This window comes from Bos indicus, chromosome 18 (genome assembly GCF_029378745.1).
Source record: "Bos indicus isolate NIAB-ARS_2022 breed Sahiwal x Tharparkar chromosome 18, NIAB-ARS_B.indTharparkar_mat_pri_1.0, whole genome shotgun sequence".
Taxonomy (NCBI): domain Eukaryota; kingdom Metazoa; phylum Chordata; class Mammalia; order Artiodactyla; family Bovidae; genus Bos; species Bos indicus.
In genome coordinates, this window is record NC_091777.1 from 44,886,232 (window position 1) to 44,907,602 (window position 21,371).

A 21,371-nucleotide genomic window follows, 5' to 3' on the forward strand; every position below is an offset into this window, starting at 1 on the left:
AAGTCACTCAGTCGTGTCCATCTCTTTGCGACCCCATGGACTGTAGCCCGCCAGGCTCCTCTGTCCATGGGATTCTCCAGCCAAGGATACTGGATTTGGGTTTCCATGCCCTCCTCCAGGGGATCTTCCTGACCCAGGGATGGAACCTGTGTCTCTTATGTCTCCTGTGTTGGCAGGCAGGTTCTTTGCCCCTAGTGCCACCTGGGAAGCCTGAGTTTCCATTTAGGAAAGTGAAAAACTTGGAAGGACTGGTGGTGAGAGCTGCAGAACAGTGTGAATGTACTTAGCGCCACTGAACTGTATAGTTAAATGCAGTTAAAATAGTATTTTTTTGAATAGTATGTTTTGTATTGTGTGACTTTTTAAATTTTATTTTTAATTGGACGATAATTGCTTTACAATGTTGTGTTAGTTTCTGCTATAAAACAACATGAATCATCCATAAGTATACATATATCCCCTCTCTCTTAAACCTTCTTCCCACCCATCCTCATACCACCCCTCTAGGTTGTCACAGAGCACCAGGCTGAGCTCCCTGTGAAAGCCTGGACAGCAAATATTCCCCACAAGAACTGGTGGTGGCGGCCGGGTTGGGGTGGGTTCTGTCTTTCTTCTGAGCTGAGTCTACCTTATGAGAAGCAAGGTTGTAACAGTCTGGAGAGGTCAGTTCTGCTGAGGATGGTCTCTAACACTGGCACCCTCTCATCAATCCTTCCTTCTAAGGTTGGTGTGCACAGCGCCTTGGTATCCCAGGAGCTCTGTGACGGCTGCCCAGAGGGATGGGCAGGGCCTCTCTCAGGAGCGATGTGTGTTAAGCCAAGATACCCCTTTCTCCAAGTGGAGTCAACAGCACCAGGACACAGGTGGTGGGCTGGGCTTCAGCCAGAGGAAGTGCCAAAGGTACAGCCTTTCTGAAATCAACCTGCCACCATGGAGCAAACTTCTATAAGCATTCGATATCATACCCAAGTAATTCTACTCCTAAAAATCTATCCCAGGGAAATAACCACGGGCTAGACAGAGATTTATGCACAGAGACCTTGATCCTAGTGTTCTATGTAGTGTGAAAAACTGTGGGACTTCCCTGGTGGTACAGTGGATAAGAATCCACCTGCTAATGCAGGGGATACAGGTTCAGTCCCTGGTCAAGGAAGATTCCATATGCAGAGTAGCAACCAAGCCCATGCACCACAACTACTGAGCCTGTACACCATAACAAAAGATCGCATGCGCCAAAACTAAGACCCGACTCAGATGAATAATTAAGTGGTGAATTACAGCATTTCCATATGGCCTTTATAGTGCTTTATACAGAGCTTCCAGTGATATAGGGAAATGTTTATAAAAGAGTGCTAAACAGTCACAACAATAAAAACCCAGGTATCAAATTGTAGAAAACTTTGTAAGGAAAAATTCATAGATAACTACAAGGATTACAGGTGACGTGGTGCAGCTTTCAGATACTCTAGTTCTTTTCAGAGTCGTCTACATTTAGTTATTATTCTCCAAGGTGTCTGGGGTCCAGGCCTGGGCCAGGGTCCAGCCAGGCCACAGCAGCTCAGGAAATCCAATTTGGGTGCATCAGAATGGATATGAGAGATGGACCATAAAGAAGGCTGAGCGCCAAAGAATTGATGCTTTTGAACTGTGGTGCTGGAGAACTCCTGAGAGTCCCTTGGACAACAAGGAGATCAAACCAGCCAATCCTAAAAGAAATCAACCCTGAATATTCACTGGAAGGACTGGTGCTGAAGCTAAAGCTCCAACACTTGGGCTACCGGATGCGAAGAACTGACTCATTGAAAAAGACCCTGATGCTGGGAAAGATTGAGGGCAAAAGGAGAATGGGGAGACAGAGGATGAGACGGTTGATGGCATCACTGACTCAATGGACATGAGTTGGAGCAAACTTCAGGAGATAGTGAAGGACAGGGAAGCCTGGCATGCTGCAGTCCATGGGGTCACAAAGAGTTGGACACAACTTAGCGACTGAACAACAATAACCCATTGAATAATGACTCTCTATTCTTCCCTCCTCCTAGCCCCTGGGAATTGCTATTCTACTTTCTATCTCTATGGATTTACCTATTCTAGGTACCTCAAACAATGTTCATCCCTTAGTGTCTGTCTTATTTCACTTAGCCTGATATGTCTTCAAGGTTTGTCCAAATTGACACACCCACCCTACTTTTACCTCCATTTTCAATGAACTTAGGATGGACAGGGTTGTGCCCACTTCAAACTGAAAAAACAGAGGCTCACAAGGGTAGAGCAGGGACTTTTCCTTGGGTTGACTGAGTCCATCCCTTGCTGTCAGCCATCAGTGGTCCAGAGTCAGACAACAAGTATTGACCTGGCCTCTTTGCTGTGCTTATCTACGCTAAAATTAAGTGACTAAGCATCTCCCTCACCAAAACCAGAGAATAAAAGGTGCATTTCAACCAAAAACTTTCTTTTTAAAAAAATATTTACTTATTTGGCTGTGTTGGGTCTTAGTTGCAGCACTTGGGGTCTTATGTTGCAGCACATGGACTCTCTACTTGAGGCACAGGGGCTTAGTTGCTCTGTGGTATGTGGGATCTTAACTTCCCCAACCAGGGATTGAACCTGCATCCCCTGCCCAGCAAGGTGGATTCTTAACTGCTGGACCACCATGGACGTCTGCCTCCTGCAACCCAAAAAACACTTTGTTGAGGTCAGTAGGGTCTGGCATAAGAATCCACTCTTTCTGGGCAGTGGGTCCCCAGCCCGACCATTTCCAAAGCACAGCTCTGCACCCTGGCTCTCCAACCTTCCTCCCCACCTGTGGGCAGAAGTAAGCAGACACCCTTGCCCACAACCAGCCCACCACCCACCCCACCTGCTGCCCTCCCCCTGCAGCATTACTCTCGGCTGAGTAAGCAGCCTGAGTGCAGCCTTGTCGAGAGCCTTCTTACCTCCTCCTTCCAGATGCATCCTCACGGGGGATGTGGTGAGAGCTGGGGCAGCAGGGTCTAACTGTCCCCAGAACAGGTCTTCTCCTAATGCTGGCCTTTTGCTCCTGCCCTGAGAAGCATTCTCACTCTGAAAGATGTCACAGGTGGATTGTGAAAAGCCTACCCCTATTAAGGGTACATTTTCCAGTGTGCAGGTTTCTTAAAAAACTAAAAATAGAACTAGCATATGATCCAGCAATTCCACTCCTAGATATATATTCAAAACAAACAAAAATAAACCCTAATTCAAAAGATACATGCATTCCTATGTTCACAGCAGCATTATTTACAACAGCCAAGATATGGAAGCAACCTAAGTGTCCATCAACAGATGAATGAATAAATAAGATGTGGTTCGGACTTCCCTGGTGGTCCAGTGGCTGAGAATCCGCCTGCCCATGCAGCGGACATGGCTTCAATTCGTGGTCTGGGATGATTCCACGTGCCTTGAGGCAACTAAGTCCGTGCGCCACAACTGCTGAAGCCTGTGCGCCTAAAGCAGGTTCTCCGCAACAAGAGAAGCCACCGCAAAGAGATGCCTGCGCACCGCAACAAAGAGAGCCCCCACTCACAACCGGAGAAGGCCCACGCACAGCAATGAGGACTCGGCACAGCCAAAAACAATAAAAAAAATAAACGTTAAAAACTTCTTAAAAAGTTATACATATATATGCTGCTGCTGCTAAGTCACTTCAGTCGTGTCCGACTCTGTGTGACCCCAAAGATGGCAGCCCACCAGGCTCCCCCGTCCCTGGGATTCTCCAGGCAAGAACACTGGAGTGGGTTGCCATTTCCTTCTCCAATGCATGAAAGTGAAAAGTGAAACGGAAGTCGCTCAGTCGTGTCCAACTCCCAGCGACCCCATGGACTGCAGCCTACCAGGCTCTGCCGTCCATGGGATTTTCCAGGCAAGAGTACTGGAGTGGGGTGCCATTGCCTTCTCCGATACATGTGTGTGTGTGTGTGTGTGTGTGTGTGTGAGATGATACACACACACACACACACACACACACACACAATGGAATACTGCTCAGCCACAAAAAGAATGGACTTTTGCCATTTTCAGAAACCTAGATGCACTTGGAGAGAATTATGCTCAGTGAAATAACTCAAAGAAAGACAAATACTGTATGATATCACTTCTATGTGGAATCTAAAAAATACAACAAGCTAGTGAATACAACAAAAAATAGACTCACAGGTATAGAGAACAAACCAGTGGCTACCAGTGGGGACAGGGAAGGGAGAGGGGCAATTTAGGGGTAGGAGAGTAAAAGGTACAAACTATCATGCCTAAAATACGCTACAATGACATATTGCGCAACATGGGAATTATAGCCAACATTTTATAACAACTATAAATGGAGTACGACCTTTGAAAATTGCGAATCACTATACTGTACACTTGTAATATATGTAATATTGTATAGCAACTATACTATGATTATAAAAAAAATAAAGGTACACTTTTCATGACCCAATCACAACAGTTCCTTAAGTTGATGGAGTCCTTCTAAACAAGTCTAATACCTGCTAACAACACACACCTCGTAGAATACATTACCTGTGAACTGATGCTAGGCAATTATCAAGTTTCTCTCTATTTAAGACAACACATTACATCACTACTGTGGCACAGTCACTGTAGTGACTTAGAAAATGGTCATTTTTGTCCTTCTGTGTATTTCACTTTGATCCCAGCATACCCAGACAGGCCTCTTCCTGCAATGCCCATCTTTGCCCAAACCTCTCCCACCATCACCCAGGCTTCCCAGCTGGCACTAGTGGTAAAGAACCCACTTGCCAATGCAGGAGACATAAGATGCAGGCTCGATCCCTGGGTCTGGAAGATTCCCCTGGAGACGGAAATGGCAACCCACTCCAGTATTCTTGCCTGGGAAATTCCAAGGACTGGGGAGCCTTGCGGACTACAGTCCACGGGATCACAAAGAACCAGATGTGACTGAGCATGAACTTGAAAAAAAACAAAACCAAAAACCTCCCATCACCCCCAGCTTGGACAACCATGGGGCCTCTTCACTACCCTCCCTGCTTTCACTCTTACCCTCTTTGAGTCCATTCTCCCCAAAGCCAGAGTGACCTTTTTAAAAATTGATATTTATGTATTTCTTTGTTTGTTTGCTGTGCCGGGTCTTAGTTGTGGTATGGGGGTTTTCCATCTTCATTGGGGCATGCAGGTTCTTCAGCTGTGGCATGTGGGACCTCGTTCCCTGACCAGGTATCAAACCCAGACCCCCTGCGTTGGAGGCAGGGAGTCTTAGCCACTAGACCACCAGGGAAGTCCCCAGAGTGACCTTTCAAATATGTAAATCATTCCATGTGTAAATCATTCCCTGCTTCAGAAGCTCCAACGGCTTTACACGACAACTAGCCTCACCTCAAGCCCCCATGGCCTACAGTGCCCTGCGTGGTGCCAGTCAGCAGCCTCCTGTCCTTGATCTGCTCCAGGCCCATGGCTTCCCCCTCTCCCTCAAACACCCACCCCAGGGTCTTTGCACTGGCACACCCTCCCCCAGTTCTCTGCCCAGCCAGGTCCTTCTCATTCCCCAAAGCCACAGCACTCATCACCTCCTCAGAGAGACCTTCCCTAACTGGTCCTAACAGTTGAAGTAGCCCTCACTTGCACATCACCCTGATTTATCTCTTTGTGCTTCTTATCAATATCTGAAATTATTTTATCTATCTCTTTCTCTTTATTTACTTTTTTTGGGGGCAGGACCTTCGTTCCCTGACCAGGGATTGAACCTGAGCCATGGCAGTGACAGGGACAATGACCACTGGACTGCCAGGGAATTCCCTGCAGTTATTTTATTTTTGTTTTATGTTTACAGTATCTGAAATTGTTGTGTTTTCTATACACATTTACTCTCCAAGGAGAGAAGCTTAGTGTGTGTTGATAATGGTGGTATCCCCAGGGACTGTCATAGATTAGGGGCTCAATAATGCTTGTTGACTGACTGACGGAATAGTCTTTTTCTCAACTTAAATCCTCCTTTCACTCTAACTCTCACTCAACCTCTGTCCTATGGTTCTCCTTGAAGGGACTGTCTGGGCTGTGGGCTTCACGTCACCCCTGACCCCTCACACACACCCCACTGCAGTCAGAATCCGTCCCTTTGCTCTTCTGCAGCTGGTCTCACCAGGACCCCTCACCCTAGGGCTCCAGAGCTTCAGCCCCACCTCAGCTCAAGCTGCCTGCAGGCCCTGGCATATGAAAACCCAGCCCATTGCTACTAGAATCTGTGCCCCCTCCCCAAGCCTGGCTCCACCTACTGGGCTCCCCACTCCCCTCCTTGCCCAAGCCAGAAGGTCAGGAACCTGAGGCGGATGCTTCCTGTGCCCCAGCTGCGTCCCCCAGACACACCTGATTTCAGCACAGCAGTCCCACCTCCAAGGCACCCCTCAGTACTCACCAGATTTTTCAGTCGTCACAGGAGACCACTCAAGCAGGGGACGGAGGGACAACACCCTAGGGCCTGTGTGACAGTTCATTCCGTGTGTCAACCTGACTGGGCCATGAAGTACCCAGATACTTGGTCACACATTACCCTGGGTGTATCTGTGGGGTGTTTCTGGGTGACATTAACACTTGAGTTGGTAGACTGAGTAAAGAAGATGGTCCTCCCCAATGTGGGCAGCCCTCGTCCAGTTTTTTGAAGGTCGGAATGGAAGAAAAAGGCTGACACTCTTGAGAGTGAGAGAGAATTCCTCTTGTCCGTTTGAGTTGAGAACACGGGGTTTTTTGTTCCTGCCTTTGGATTTTAACTGAACCATCAGCTTCTCCTGGGGCTTGAGCCTGCTGGTTTTCAGTGGTCTTCTACCCCCATCGGCTGTCCTGGCTCCAGCTGGCTGACTGCAGATCTTGTGATAATCATGTGAGCCTCCATAATCATATGAACCAGTTCATCATAAAATCTCTCTCTCTATTGATACACACACACACACACACACACACACACACACACACAGTTGCTGTTGTTATTTAGTCACTAAGTCATATCCAACTCTTTGGTGACTGCATGGTCTGTAGCCTGCCAGGCTCCTCTCTCCATGGGATTTCCCAGGCAAGAATACTGGAGTGGGTTGTCATTTCCTACTCCACGGTATCTTCCCAACCCAGGGTCTCCTGCATTGGCAGGTGGATTCTTTACCACTGAGCCACCAGGGAAGACCTATATATACATATATATATATGTATATATTCTTATTTTTGTTACATGTTACAGATATAGATATTTAGCATATATGAGAGATGTATATGAGAGATTAATTATAATGAATATTTGACATATTTATATTAACTATACTATAAATATAAATATAATATTTACATAGTCCATTGATTCTAGAAAACCCTAATACAGGCAACCATCAACCACTGGGACATGGGAGCTAGTGGATAAATGCCCCAGCTACCTGTCCTCCTGAGGGACGATTCAGGTGAGTATTCCATGTGGCTTCTCTGCCTGCTGAAGTCACCAGCTCAATCACACACCTTCACAGGAGTCTCTTCCTTCCCTGGGTCCTCCCTCTGCTTCCTGGGCCTGGTCCTACACCTCTAACTGAGTCTCAGGCTTGCTTTTGGCAGAAGCCAGCTAGGGTACCTCCTAGATGTCTCCCATCCCTGCAACAAATACATCCACTCAGTCCCCAGGCTGGTGGATTCTACTCCTAGGTCCCTCTGACTCTGTCTGTATTAGTTTCCTGTGGCCGCTGTAACAAGTAACCACAAACCCTGAGTACAAAGGGTGGGGGATGGGATAGGGTTAAAATGACACAAATGTGTTCTCTTACAGTTTTGGGGTAGAAGTTAGAAATCAGTGTAAAACAACAGAATGATCTCTGTTTGTTTCCAAGGCAAACCATTCAATATCACAGTAATCCAAGTCTATGCCCCAACCAGTAACGCTGAAGAAGCTGAAGTTGAATGGTTCTATGAAGACCTACAAGACCTTTTAGAACTAACACCCAAAAAAGATGTCCTTTTCGTTACAGGGAACTGGAATGCAAAAGTAGGAAGTCAAGAAACACCTGGAGTAACAGGCAAATTTGGCATTGGAATACGGAATGAAGCAGGGCAAAGACTAATAGAGTTTTGCCAAGAAAATGCACTGGTCATAACAAACACCCTCTTCCAACAACACAAGAGAAGACTGTATACATGGACATCACCAGATGGTCAACACCGAAATCAGATTGATTATATTCTTTGCAGCCAAAGATGGAGAAGCTCTATACAGTCAGCAAAAATAAGACCAGAAGCTGACTGTGGCTCAGACCATGAACTCCTTATTGCCAAATTCAGACTTAAATTGAAGAAAGTAGGGAAAACCACTAGACCATTCAGGTATGACCTAAATCAAATCCTTTATGATTATACAGTGGAAGTAAGAAATAGATTTAAGGGCCTAGATCTGATAGATAGAGTGCCTGATGAATGAGGTCCATGACATTGTACAGGAGACAGGGATCAAGACCATCCCCATGGAAAAGAAATGCAAAAGAGCAAAATGGCTGCCTGGGGAGGCCTTATAAATAGCTGTGAAAAGAAGAGAAGCAAAAAGCAAAGGAGAAAAGGAAAGATATAAGCATCTGAATGCAGAGTTCCAAAGAACAGCAAGAAGAGATAAGAAAGCCTTCTTCAGAGATCAATGCAAAGAAATAAAGGAAAACAACAGAATGGGAAAGACTAGGGATCTCTTCAAGAAAATCAGAGATACCAAAGGAACATTTCATGCAAAGATGAGCTCGATAAAGGACAGAAATGGTATGGACCTAACAGAAGCAGAAGATATTAAGAAGAGATGGCAAGAATACACAGAAGAACTGTACAAAAAAGATCTTCATGACCCAGATAATCACGATGGTGTGATCACTGACCTAGAGCCAGACATCCTGGAATGTGAAGTCAAGTGGGCCTTAGAAAGCATCACTACGAACAAAGCTAGCGGAGGTGATGGAATTCCAGTTGAGCTATTCCAAATCCTGAAAGATGATGCTGTGAAAGTGCTACACTCAATATGCCAGCAAATTTGGAAAACTCAGCAGTGGCCACAAGACTGGAAAAGGTCAGTTTTCATTCCAATCCCAAAGAAAGGCAATGCCAAAGAATGCTCAAACTACCACACAATTGCACTCATCTCACACGCTAGTAAAGTAATGCTCAAAATTCTCCAAGCCAGCCTTCAGCAATATGTGAACTGTGAACTTTCTGATGCTCAAGCTGGTTTTAGAAAAGGCAGAGGAACCAGAGATCAAATTGCCAACATCCGTTGGATCATCGAAAAAGCAAGAGAGTTCCAGAAAAACATCTATTTCTGCTTTATTGACTATGCCAAAGCCTTTGACTGTGTGGATCACAATAAACTGTGGAAAATTCTGAAAGAGATGGGAATACCAGACCACCTGATCTGCCTCTTGAGAGATTTGTATGCAGGTCAGGAAGCAACAGTTAGAACTGGACATGGAACAACAGACTGGTTCCAAATAGGAAAAGGAGTACGTCAAGGCTGTATATTGTCACCCTGTTTATTTAACTTATATGCAGAGTACATCATGAGAAACGCTGGACTGGAGGAAGCACAAGCTAGAGTCAAGATTGCTGGGAGAAATATCAATAACCTCAGATATGCAGATGACACCACCCTTATGGCAGAAAGTGAAGAGGAACTAAAAAGCCTCTTGATGAAAGTGAAAGTGGAGAGTGAAAAAGTTGGCTTAAAGCTCAACATTCAGAAAACGAAGATCATGGCATCCGGTCCCATCACTTCATGGGAAATAGATGGGGAAACAGTGGAAACAGTGTCAGACTTTATTTTTCTGGGCTCCAAAATCACTACAGATGGTGACTGCAGCCATGAAATTAAAAGACACTTACTCCTTGGAAGGAAAGTTATGACCAACCTAGATAGCATATTCAAAAGCAGAGACATTACTTTGCCAACAAAGGTTCATCTAGTCAAGGCTATGGTTTTTCCTGTGGTCATGTATGGATGTGAGAGTTGGACTGTGAAGAAGGCTGAGCCCTGAAGAATTGATGCTTTTGAACTGTGGTGTTGGAGCAGATTCTTGAGAGTCCCTTGGACTGCAACGAGATCCAACCAGTCCATTCTGAAGGAGATCAGCCCTGGGATTTCTTTGGAAGGAATGATGCTAAAGCTGAAACTCCAGTACTTGGGCCACCTCATGGGAAGAATTGACTCATTGGAAAATACTCTGATGCTGGGAGGGATTGGGGGCAAGAGGAGAAGGGGACGACAGAGGATGAGATGGCTGGATGGCATCACTGACTCAATGGACGTGAGTCTCAGTGAACTCCCGGAATTGGTGATGGACAGGGAGGCCTGGCGTGCTGCAATTCATGGGGTCGCAAAGAGTCGGACACGACTGAGTGACTGATCTGATCTGATCTGAACAGGGAAGTGCTCAGTAGATAACTGTAGAATAACGAATATGCCCTCGTCCTTAAGGAAATCAACACTGAATATTCATTGGAAGGACTGATGCTAAAGCTGAAGCTCCAATACTTTGGCTACCTGATTCGAAAAGCTGATTCATTAGAAAAGACCCTAATGCTGGGAAAGATTGAAGGCAAGAGGAGAAGGGGACGACAGAGAATGAGATGGTTGGATGGCATCACCGACTCAATGGACATGAGTTTGAAAAAACCCTGGGAGATGGTGAAGGACAGGGAAGCCTGGTGTGTTGCAGTTCATGAGGTCACTGAGTTGGACACGACTGAGTGACAGAACAACAACCTCAAGCTTAAGAAAGCATCACACATTTCATTTTCTGAGCAGAGCCCCCAAATCACCAAGTTTTGAAATATAAATATGGGTTAAAGTTGTATCAAGATGAGTCCTTCGATTTAGAATTCAAGATTGTTTGGTCTATTCTAGCAAAGGACAGACAGGAAAAAAGATGCGCTGTCTGCATCTTATGGGCAGATTCACTAGTCCCTGATTTATACACCGTTTGCTGCAAGCACTCAGCAGCCTTCTGTAGCTGGGATACCTGCATCCATCTGCACACACCTGCATGCCCTGTATCCCAGCTCATCAATACTACTGTGGGCTGGACTTCTGTGCTGGTCCAGTGGTTAAGATTCCATGCTCCCAACGCAGGGTCACTGGTTCAATCCCTGTTTGGGAAACCAAGATCGCACATGCAGCCAAATAAATGAATAAAATAAAGAAATGTTATAAAAAATATTTGATATTAAAAGTTCTCATGTGAGTGAGTGAGTGAAAGCTGCTCAGTTGTGTCTGACTCTTTGCGACCCCATGGACTATACAATTTTGCACTTTCCAGATTGGAAAGTGCATCATCACATTGGTCCATCGTCACACACTAACACACATTACCTTTAGAATCAAGCAAAGGATGAAATTTTTAAATGTGTGGAGAAACAACTGATCATTTAGCAGCAGCTCCCCAAAAATCCACTGTGCTGCTAGACTCGGCACCACTGGGGCACCGGGCAGTGGGCAAGACTCTTCTCTCCTGAGACATGTCACGAACTTAAGAAGCTAGAGCACCAACGTGTGGCACTCAGCCCAGAGGCCGGAGGACAGTGGAGTGGATGGCCAGGAGAATGAGGTCCATGGTGGGAAGTCTCATGTCCTGGGAGAAGCCTTATGGGGATTTCAGTTGCTATTTTAATACTACTTTCCCTTCACTGTGTGTGTGTGTGTGCCCCTTCATGGTACTGAAGCAAATGACTTGCTAAAGGAACAACCTCTTGTCTTCTTCAAAGACAGAGACAGAGGTTTGTGCCTGAGCACCGATGCACTTGTGAGAGGTAGGCCCCAACCCCATCACCCTTCCTGAGAAGCTTCCCCCAGGCGCACTGGCTCTGGGAGGGGCCACTTCAGAGACCAGCTCAGAGCCCAGCATCCATCAGTGACACTGACTGAATCTTGAAGGATGACAGATGAAATTCAAGCATCGTCTCTAACCCTGAATGTGGCAAAGCCTCGTAGCGGTTATGAGCATTAAGGAGCAGAATTGTGCCTGAGGACTGTCCCAAGGGAGAGGGTACTATGCTGGTTGATGGTTACTTTCAATCAGTTCAGTCACTCAGTCACGTCTGACTCTTTGTGACCCCATGGACTGCAGCACACCAGGCTTCCCTGTCCATTACCAACTCCTGGAGCTTGCTCAAACTCATGTCCATCACATTGGTGATGCCATTAATCCTACAATATTTAGATAGCATTATGAACCCCCCGAAGTGATCTGTAAAGCTCACTCCACACACAGGACTTGTTTGAGAAGGTGGTTTCATCCCCTTGGAGATGAGGTTGTGTCCAGGTATTCCTGAATTAAAAGAGGGTCCAGGTCTGGGCCGCCTGGCTTTCCCTCCTGCTTGGTGCCAGGCTGACCACACCTTTCTATAGAAAAGAGATTCTAAAAGGGGGGAGCACACCATATAAAGTGGGTACAGCTTTCAACTGTCATCTTACAACCAATTTAGAAGCAGCGGTGTGTCCTGGGGGTGATGAATTCATCATCAAATCCAACACCACCTGGACGGTGGGTGTGAATATGGCTGGATTTTCCATTTCTGTGGCTGTAAACCAGTAAGCTGTGAAATGAGAAGTCTCAAGTAGCTGCAAGAGACAACCGCTAGACTCTACAAATAGAAGGCTATTAATTCACTCTGATGCTCTGTCCCCAAAGCTGGAAGCCTCCTTCTGGAGGGTCCCTGCACTCTCTTCTCCCAAGGTCTATTTTTTCCACCTCAGAATCTCCTCCAGTCCATGCTGGTTCAAACCCTGGCTGCCTGGATGGGCAGAGAGTCTCTGCCTTCACCTTGTACAACATTTTATAAAACATCAAGGAGAGGAAACATCAGGGAAAGCACCTCTGGTGTGGTACAACTGAGTGGGGGAGGGATTGGCCAAAGCCTCCTTTATAAATTTACATCTGATCCTGTTTTCACTTTGTCCTAAAACCTCGCAGTCGGAGGTGACTCATTTGGTAAAGAATCCACCTGCAATGCAGGAGGCCCAGGTTCAATCCCTGGGTTGGGAAGATCCCCGGGAGAAGGGAACAGCTATCCTCTCCAGTATTCTTGCCTGGAGAATACCATGGACAGAGGAACCTGGTGGACTACAGTCCATGGGGTTGCAAAGAGTCAGACATGACTGAGTGACTAACACTAACACTAAAACCTCTGATCCTCTCCCCCGGGAGACCCTACTACAAACTCTCTAGGTTCATTCCAAGTTGGAACCTGATGAATTCTTGCAGCCTCTGAACCCACCATGCACACTCACGTCTCCTCACTCTGCACTTACTGCCCCTTGTTTAGAAAATCCTCCCCCACTACTTCATTCTAATAAATTTTCCTCATTCTGGAAAACTCAGAGCCATGTCACCTCCCCAGTGAGGCCTCTCTCTCCAGGCTGCTGCTTTGAAATTTACAGTGCGTCCTCTATATTCTCTGCAAACACACACCACTTCTGCCGTCTCTTGTGAGCTTCTTAAAGAGAAGAGACGGGGCTTTTATATCTTTGCATCCCTGGCTATTCACACTCCCCTGAAGAAGGAAATGGCAGCCCACTCCAGTATTCTTGCCTGGAGTATCCTGTGGACAGAGGAGTCTGGCAGGCTACAGTCCATGGGGTCACAAAGAGTCAGACACAACTGAGCGACTCACACTTAATTGCATTCAACCCAGTAAAGGCCCAGAGAAGGCAACGGCACCCCACTCCAGTACTCTTGCCTGGAAAATCCCATGGATGGAGGAGCCTGGTAGGCTGCAGTCCATGGGGTCCTAAGAGTCGGACACGACTGAGCGACTTCCCTTTCACTTTTCACTTTCATGCACTGGAGAAGGAAATGGCAACCCACTCCAGTGTTCTTGCCTGGAGAATCCCAGGGACGGCGGAGCCTGGTGGGCTGCCGCCTATGGGGTTGCACAGAGTCGGACACGACTGAAGCGACTTAGCAGCGGTAGCAGCAGCAGTAAAGGCCAGGTGCTCAAATCCCACCTGAGGAACTGAACAAGGTGTTTGGGAAAGTGCTGTGTGAGGACCCATGCTGCACCCTGTGACCCTCAGTAAAATTTTCAAGGTCAAGCAGGCGGATGCTCTTGCAGAGGCAGCTTCCTTTGCCTCTGAGATTCCTGGCAGGCCAGTATCCATCCCATCACCCTCTATTCCCTACATTTCATGGGCCCTGCACCCGGGGCTGGAGCTGTGCAGAGAGTAGATGCGTTGAAGGGGCTGAGGACACTTCTGCATCCTCCCATGGAGTTCTGTAGACCTGCATGGGCTCCTCCTAAGCCAAAGCCCAGGCCTGCGGTGGCCACACACTGTCCCTTCTGCCCCTGACTCCCCAGCCGGGCTGGAGGCTATAGCGGAGCCAACAGCAATGCTGTGCACCCGAGCTAGCATCCAGGGTAGAGTGTGGGCCTTAGGGACCTGAGCAGTGTGCCCCTGTCCCCTGCAGCCCTCTCTCCTCTAACTGACTCATCCTCCAGCCTTCCCTCCACTCACACCCCTGCAACAGGCAGTATTTCCACACCTTTGCACGTGCCGTGCTCCCTGCCTGCAAGTCCTCCTCCACTTGGCCAGTTCTGCCTGGTCCCCAGTGGCCCTCACAGAGTCCCTCCCTCTGTGGCCTCAGTCCCAAGTCCCCTCCCCTGGCAGGCTCCCCACTACCCACCACTCAGGGGTAATGACTTGCTTCTTTTCTGGTTCTTTATTCCACTCGTATGTGGGGTCCTGAGGACAAGGATGACCTCTGTGTCTCAGGCTTCCCCCAGGACTGGGGCAGTGCTCTGCAAGCAACAAGTGCTCAGTGTGTGCTCATGAGCGCAAGGTCGGATGTTGAGAATGGTGGGGAAAGCACCTACAAAAACAGTTACGCGCTCTGTGTTTTTTTCTCAGGAAAAGCAGGTATAAAAGGCTTCCTTTTTCTAAAGAAACATTTGCAAATCTTTTGCCAAAAATCTCTGTTATTGAGCACATACAATGATTGCAAATGCTCTGGATGTGCAGAAAGGTGAACCTGTTTAAGATATTCATTAACCACCCAGACTGATAATGGGGTTATTGAACAGGCTTCTCAGAAGAGACACCCAGACTTGGTGGGGCTGAGCCTCGCTTCTCTCTCTTTTTTTTAAAGCTACACCTTTCACCCAATGAGAGGTCACTCTCTTTTCCATTCTCATTTAACCACAACACTTCTTTTTAACCAAGCAGCAGGAGAGAAGGCCACTGAAATTTATTTCCAAAGTGTTTTGCAGGTTGGAATAGGAGGCAACGTGGTGCTTAAAGGCACTACTGCTTCTGGCATGGCATCTAAGCCAAACTACTATTTAAATTTTTGGTCTTTTAAAAGACACACGATAGGGACTTCCCATGAGGTCCAGTGGTTTAGATCCCATGTTTCCAAGGCAGGGGGTGGCACGGGTTTGATACCTGGCTGGGGAGCTAAGAACCTATAGGCTGTGCAGCACAGCCAAGAAAATATTTTTGAGAAATAAACTTTAAACAAACACTTAAAAAAAAAAAAAAGACACAGTACATTTAAAGTCTCGGTTCTGGGCTTCCCTGGTGGTCCAGAGGTTAAGAATCCATCTGCCAATGCAGGGCACATAAGTTTGATCCCTGGTCCAGGAAGATTCCACATGCCTCAGGGCAACTAAGTCCGTGTGCCACAACTACTGAGCCTGCGTTCTAGAGCTCAGCCTCTGCGACCAGAGAAGCCACCCCAGTGAGAAGCCCATGCACCACAAGGAGTAGGCCCTGCTCACCGTAACTAGAGAAAGTTCATGCGTGGCAATGCAGACCCAGCACAGCCAAAAAAATCCATTTTTTTTTAATTTAAAAAATAAATAAATAAAAATTTAAAAATAAAATAAAATTTCAGTTCCAAGAAGTGCAGGTCTCTATTACAAAAGACCGTGTCCAACAAAATGACCTGTTGCATCTTGCTTCTTCCTGAGCAGAGGGGGGCCGAGCGTGGCCTAGGAGAAGGAGCTGGTCAAACTCCCTCCTTGGATGACTGTGTTTCAGAGGCTTCCCTCTTTCTGTGCAAGAGAACAACAAACCACCAGACCAGACTCCAACAGCTCAAACGAAGCAGCTGTCTTTCTCACTCAACACCCTCCTTTCCCAGATGAAGGACACTGATTCATGGAGGGGGGACACATATTTGAGGCCATTTTTCATACACTGACAAGAAGTAAATTAGGAAATCATGTAAGTACAATACCCAAGTCATCCCTTCCTATTGATCACATGTAATTTACATCTTACAGAGATGTGAATTCTTGCATTCTCACTCCACAAGGAAAATCTCAATGATTTATTCATTTCAAATGAAAAATAGAAGGTAGATGAGAAGAATGACTTCACAGACGCATCGTTCTCGGGGCACTGGTGCGAGGCTGTCTCGCACACTGCCCGAAGGGCTCCGTGTGCAAGTCCCTCTAATTAACAAGGTGAATCAGGCGGCAGCTCTCTAATTAGTGAGCATGACAAGCCAGCGGAAACAGGCAGGCAGACTGGTACACAGAGCTGGCCAACAAAGGCTCGGCACATTTCAAGTGAAAAAATGCAGATTTCTTCTAAATAACTATTAAAAGTAAGACTGTTAGGGGGAAGAGAACACCTCATTTTAATTCGCACGTTTCACGTGTATTCTTCCTTCATTCTCAGGGATCACCAGCTCCTTTGGTAAGATAGGGTGTGTGTCAGCCCTTTGTACAACCTTTCCAGGCAGAGCATTGCTGAAAACACAGGCATTTTTGCTTGAAATAAGAATCAACATCTTAGTTTGGGATTTATGATCAATTTGTGTGTGTTTTAGTCTAGTAAGCAGTATCTGCCATTTATCTTTATTTTTTCTTCTTCCAGAACTCAGAGGTGTCTGACGGGAAACTCTCCGGAGACTTTGCTCAGTGCTGTTCAGTCCCTCGGGAAACGCTGCAAGGAGCCCCCACAGGACAGAAACTACTAGCACCTCCTCCCTCCAGAGAGGGGCAGAGCCCCTGCATGGTCACACCTGGTTACCAGCTCGATCTCAAGGTGAGCCTAGACTGCCGCTGGACACAGGCTTGGCCCCCTGGTTATTGCCCTGGTTTTACCAGTCTTTGCTCATCTGCCATCTTTATCTGTCTCTGCTATCTTGAGGGCAGCAGTCAGGCCAGCTCCCCTCTGCATGAGCCAAGCTCCGTAGGTGCAGCCTGCAGTCACCCACAGCACAGCAGCATGTCTCTGGGGACACCATCATGCACGTTCACCTCCTAAGCAATGGCTCCCAAGGACTGGGCTTGCTGCCCGACGGGTTGGGCTTCACCAAGAATGGTGAACAGCCTCTTTTCCATTCTAGCTGCTTGCAGTGTCTCCCGAAAGGTATTTTCTTTCAGCATCAGGGACTTGTTATCAGGTAGCTGCTAAGAGAGTCTTGTGAGTGGAGAACATACTGACTCAGATTCAGCTACAACAGTGGTTCCCAACCTTTTTGCCACCAGGGACCAGTTTTGTGGAAGACAATTTTTCCACAGACCTGTGGAGGAGGGGTGGCGGGTGGTTTGGGATGATTCAAGTGCACTACATTTATTGGGCACTTTATTTATATTATTATTATGGCAGCTTCACCTTAGATCATCAGGCATTAGATCCTCGAGGTTGGGGACCCCTGACATAGAACACACGTCTACTGAATCTGAACACCGTGCTGGACACTTCCTCTGGAGCAGGCACTGATGCTACTGTTTACAATTTATGGTCAGGAGTGGTAGAGAGGGTGTCCTGGGTCCCTCAGCTGACAGATGCTGCTGGAAGCAGATGATGAACTCTGGGTTTATACCCCAACCTGAAGTCTCCCCTCCTCTCTTTACCAAGACTTACAAGTTCTGATCCACAGACCAAAAGATGTCACTTCATAAATCTCACTGCTTTTCCCATATAAGCAAACTCTAAGACCTGTGAGCAGTTCAACAGTTGCTTACAAAGAATAGTCTTCCTGCCTGTCTGGAGAGAAATAAGAGGGATAGCTTAGAAATATGGGGATCCTTGTAAGGGTACCTGTTCCCTGCATTTCACTGTTCCTGAAAGACTGAACCTTGTGAAAGATTATTTCCAGGCAATATAAGTGAAAAAGATCTGAAAAGCAATCATGGGGGTGGGAGGCAGTCATGAAAGAGAAGTCAAAGGAAGCTGGGCCAATTGGGAGGCTGCAGGAGCTCTGTTCCACTGTGCCCTGGGCTCCCCTGCCACATGTGCCAGGCAGCGCCCATATTAAATTTCTACAGGGCTTTCTCTGCATCCAAGCAAACATCCCTCCACATGCCCTCTCTTCCCTCTTCAACTCTTCACTCATCATCAGGTTTATCTATATAGTCTCCATCTTATGTAGAAATTCAGCATTTAAGAGTTTCTAGGACTTCCCTGGCAGTCCAGTGGTTAAGACTCCATGCTTCCCATAAAGGGGGTGCAGTTGCCTGGCAAGGCCAAAATAAAAGTTGCCAGCGCACACTGGCCCCCAGGACAGCGGTGGCCGAGAAGCAGGGAGGGCAAACGTGTCACTCCTTCCTTCTCTCTGCCCTCCCGCTCATTCCTCACCAGCTCTGCCTGCAGAAGCCTCTGGAGCCCCTCTCCTGCACCCACTGTTCCCTGAACTTACCCTCGTCACCACAGCCCCTTCCTCTGAATCCCATAGGAACCGGATGCGCTTTTTGAGCCGTCACCTTCTGTCTCCCACGCACTGTCACTCAGGCAGCAGGACAAAACTGTGCTTTCAGTCAGTCAGACCTGGGCTCCAATTCTGCCTCTGCTAATTTCAGGCCATGGTACTCTATTTCCATCCTTTAAGTTTCTGTTTCCTTACCTGAAAAAAGTAGAAATAACCCTCCAACATTGAAGAGGTGTTCAGAGGATTGAATGGGATAAAGCTGAACTAGCCTCATGTGTTATCTAGCACATAGCAGGTGTTAAGGTCTAATTTGGGCTTTTCTGGTGGCTCAGTGGTAAAGAATCTGCCTGCAATGCAGGAGACCCAGGTTCGATCCCGGGGTCAGGAAGATCCCCTGGAAAAGGAAATGGCAACGCACTCCAGTATTCTTGCCTGGAGAATCCCCATGGACAGAAGAATCTGGCAGGCTATAGTCCACAGGGTCATAAAGACATGAATGCTGCTAAGCAACTTAGCAGCAGCAGCAGCAGAAAGGACTAATATAAGAAAAATTATTTTCATTTTGGAAATTTAAAAAATGGTATAATTTTTTAAATGGTGTATTTGAACTTCATTTATATCTGGTACCAATCCCAGGCAGGTCAGTCATAAACAAACTATGTGACCTTGTGCAGGGCACTAAACCCCTCTGAGCCTTGGTTTCCTCATCCATAATACAAGGTTGACCATTCCTGAGTCCCAGGTGTGGCTTAACGAAGCAGTGGATGCCAGAGCCCTCAACACAGGGGTTGTTCAGTAAGCGTCAGTCAGAAGCAAGAACCTTGTGTGTGCCCGGACCTGACAAAGAATTTGAACAAGAGGGATACTCTCAATGAATGAACATTTGTGGAAGGAAAGAGAAGGGAAGATACATGCTAGATACATGTTCCTGTTGCAGTTTTTATTCTTTATGGCTTTAGACAAGCCACTTGCCCTTCTGAGTCTCAGCATTTTCAATCTACAAAATGGGAGAAAATCTGTCAACCTCATTGGATTGCTTCCAAAACTAATGTTTAGAAAACATAAGTCTGACTCAGCCATTAAAAAGAATACATTTGAATCAGTTCTAATGAGGTGGATGAAACTGGAGCCTATTATACAGAGTGAAGTAAGCCAGAAAGAAAAACACCAATACAGTATACTAATGCATATACATGGAATTTATAAAGATGGTAACGATAACCCTGGAGAAGGCAATGGCACCCCACTCCAGTACTCTTGCCTGGAAAATCCCATGGACGGAGGAGTCTGGTAGGCTGCAGTCCATGAGGTCGCTAAGAGTTGGACACGACTGAGCGACTTCACTTTGACTTTTCACTTTCATTCATTGGAGAAGGAAATGGCAACCCACTCCAGTATTCTTGCCTAGAGAATCCCAGAGACGGGGGAGCCTGGTGGGCTGCCATCTATGGGGTCACACAGAGTCGGACACGACTGAAGTGACTTAGCAGCAGCAGTAGCAGCAACAATAACCTTGTATGCGAGACAGCAAAAGAGACACAGATGTATAGAATATTCTTTTGGACTCTGTGGGAGAGGGAGAGGGTGGGATGATTTGGGAGAATGGCATTGAAACATGTATAATATCATATAAGAAACAAATCACCAGTCCAGGTTCAATGCAGGATATAGGATGCATGGGGCTGGTGCACTGGGATGACCCAGAGGGATGGTATGGGGAGGGAGGTGGGAGGGGGGCTCAGGATGGGGGACACGTGTACACCTGTGGTGGATTCATGTAGATGTATGGCAAAACCAATAAAATATTGTAAAGTAATTAGCCTCCAATTAAAATAAATAAATTTATATTAAAAAAAAAGAAAACATAAGTCTGGGGGGAAAGTACATCAAATTATGGAACAAGGACTATTTCAGAAATTTAGTTAACTAGTTCAACAGGAATGAATATTATAGATGAAAGCATCTATGACATTCATTATAATCCTATGTTGTTACCTGGTGAAAATTTGATGGTCGATTTTCGCTCAGTACTAAAAGTTTCTGCCTTTTAACCTGTGCAGGTAAGCCATCTGAGCTAATTCATGAGAGCTGCTTTTAATCAGTCACGGAAATTTTTAAATTTCATCTTAAAAATATAACAAATTTTATGTAAGAATAGTTTGAAATGTCTGAACTTTTCTATTGAAACGTTAGCATGTGGTTTAAAATTCCGAAGTAGATTTTTAGGGGTTTGCAAACCATTGAAGTAACATTTACTTATGTTTGGGGCAGGATGGGAAACACCTATTTAGTAAATTATAATTTGTCTTTAGGAATATCTTTTGGTGCTAATGCCTTCTAATACACAGCCAAAATGCTTATCTCATCTGAAATGAACTTTTGAAAAATTAAAAAGCACTAGACAATACTTACTCAGCCCTGCAGAACACCTGTGCCAGCTGGGAAAAAAATTCCCCATAGCCAGAGATTCTCCAGGGCCACACCAAGTTAGCCTGAGTGTATTTTATATTCTTAAGGCATTGCTTTTCCAGCAACAGGTGATGTCAGGGACCAGGGCTCTGACATCAATGGTGAATCATAATGAACAGCTTTCCCTGGGGGCTCGGTGGTAAAAAATATGCCTGCTAAGCAGGAGACTTGGGTTTGATCCCTGGGTGGGGAAGATCCCCTGGAGGAGGAAATGGCAACCCACCCTGGTATTCTTGCTTGGGAAATCCCACAGAC

General features: G+C 46.4%; 1 long non-coding RNA gene across 2 annotated transcripts in view; it reads right to left on the reverse strand.

Annotated features, from left to right (window-relative positions):
* Nucleotides 1–2,932: 2,932 nt before the first annotated feature.
* The window catches only part of LOC139177102 (uncharacterized), a 245,302-nt gene continuing 226,863 nt past the window's right edge, over nt 2,933–21,371 (reverse strand). For both annotated transcript variants that reach the window (XR_011561537.1, XR_011561535.1), the window contains exon 4: nt 2,933–3,063. This is a non-coding gene — a long non-coding RNA (uncharacterized lncRNA). The remainder of the gene's footprint in view (nt 3,064–21,371) is intronic.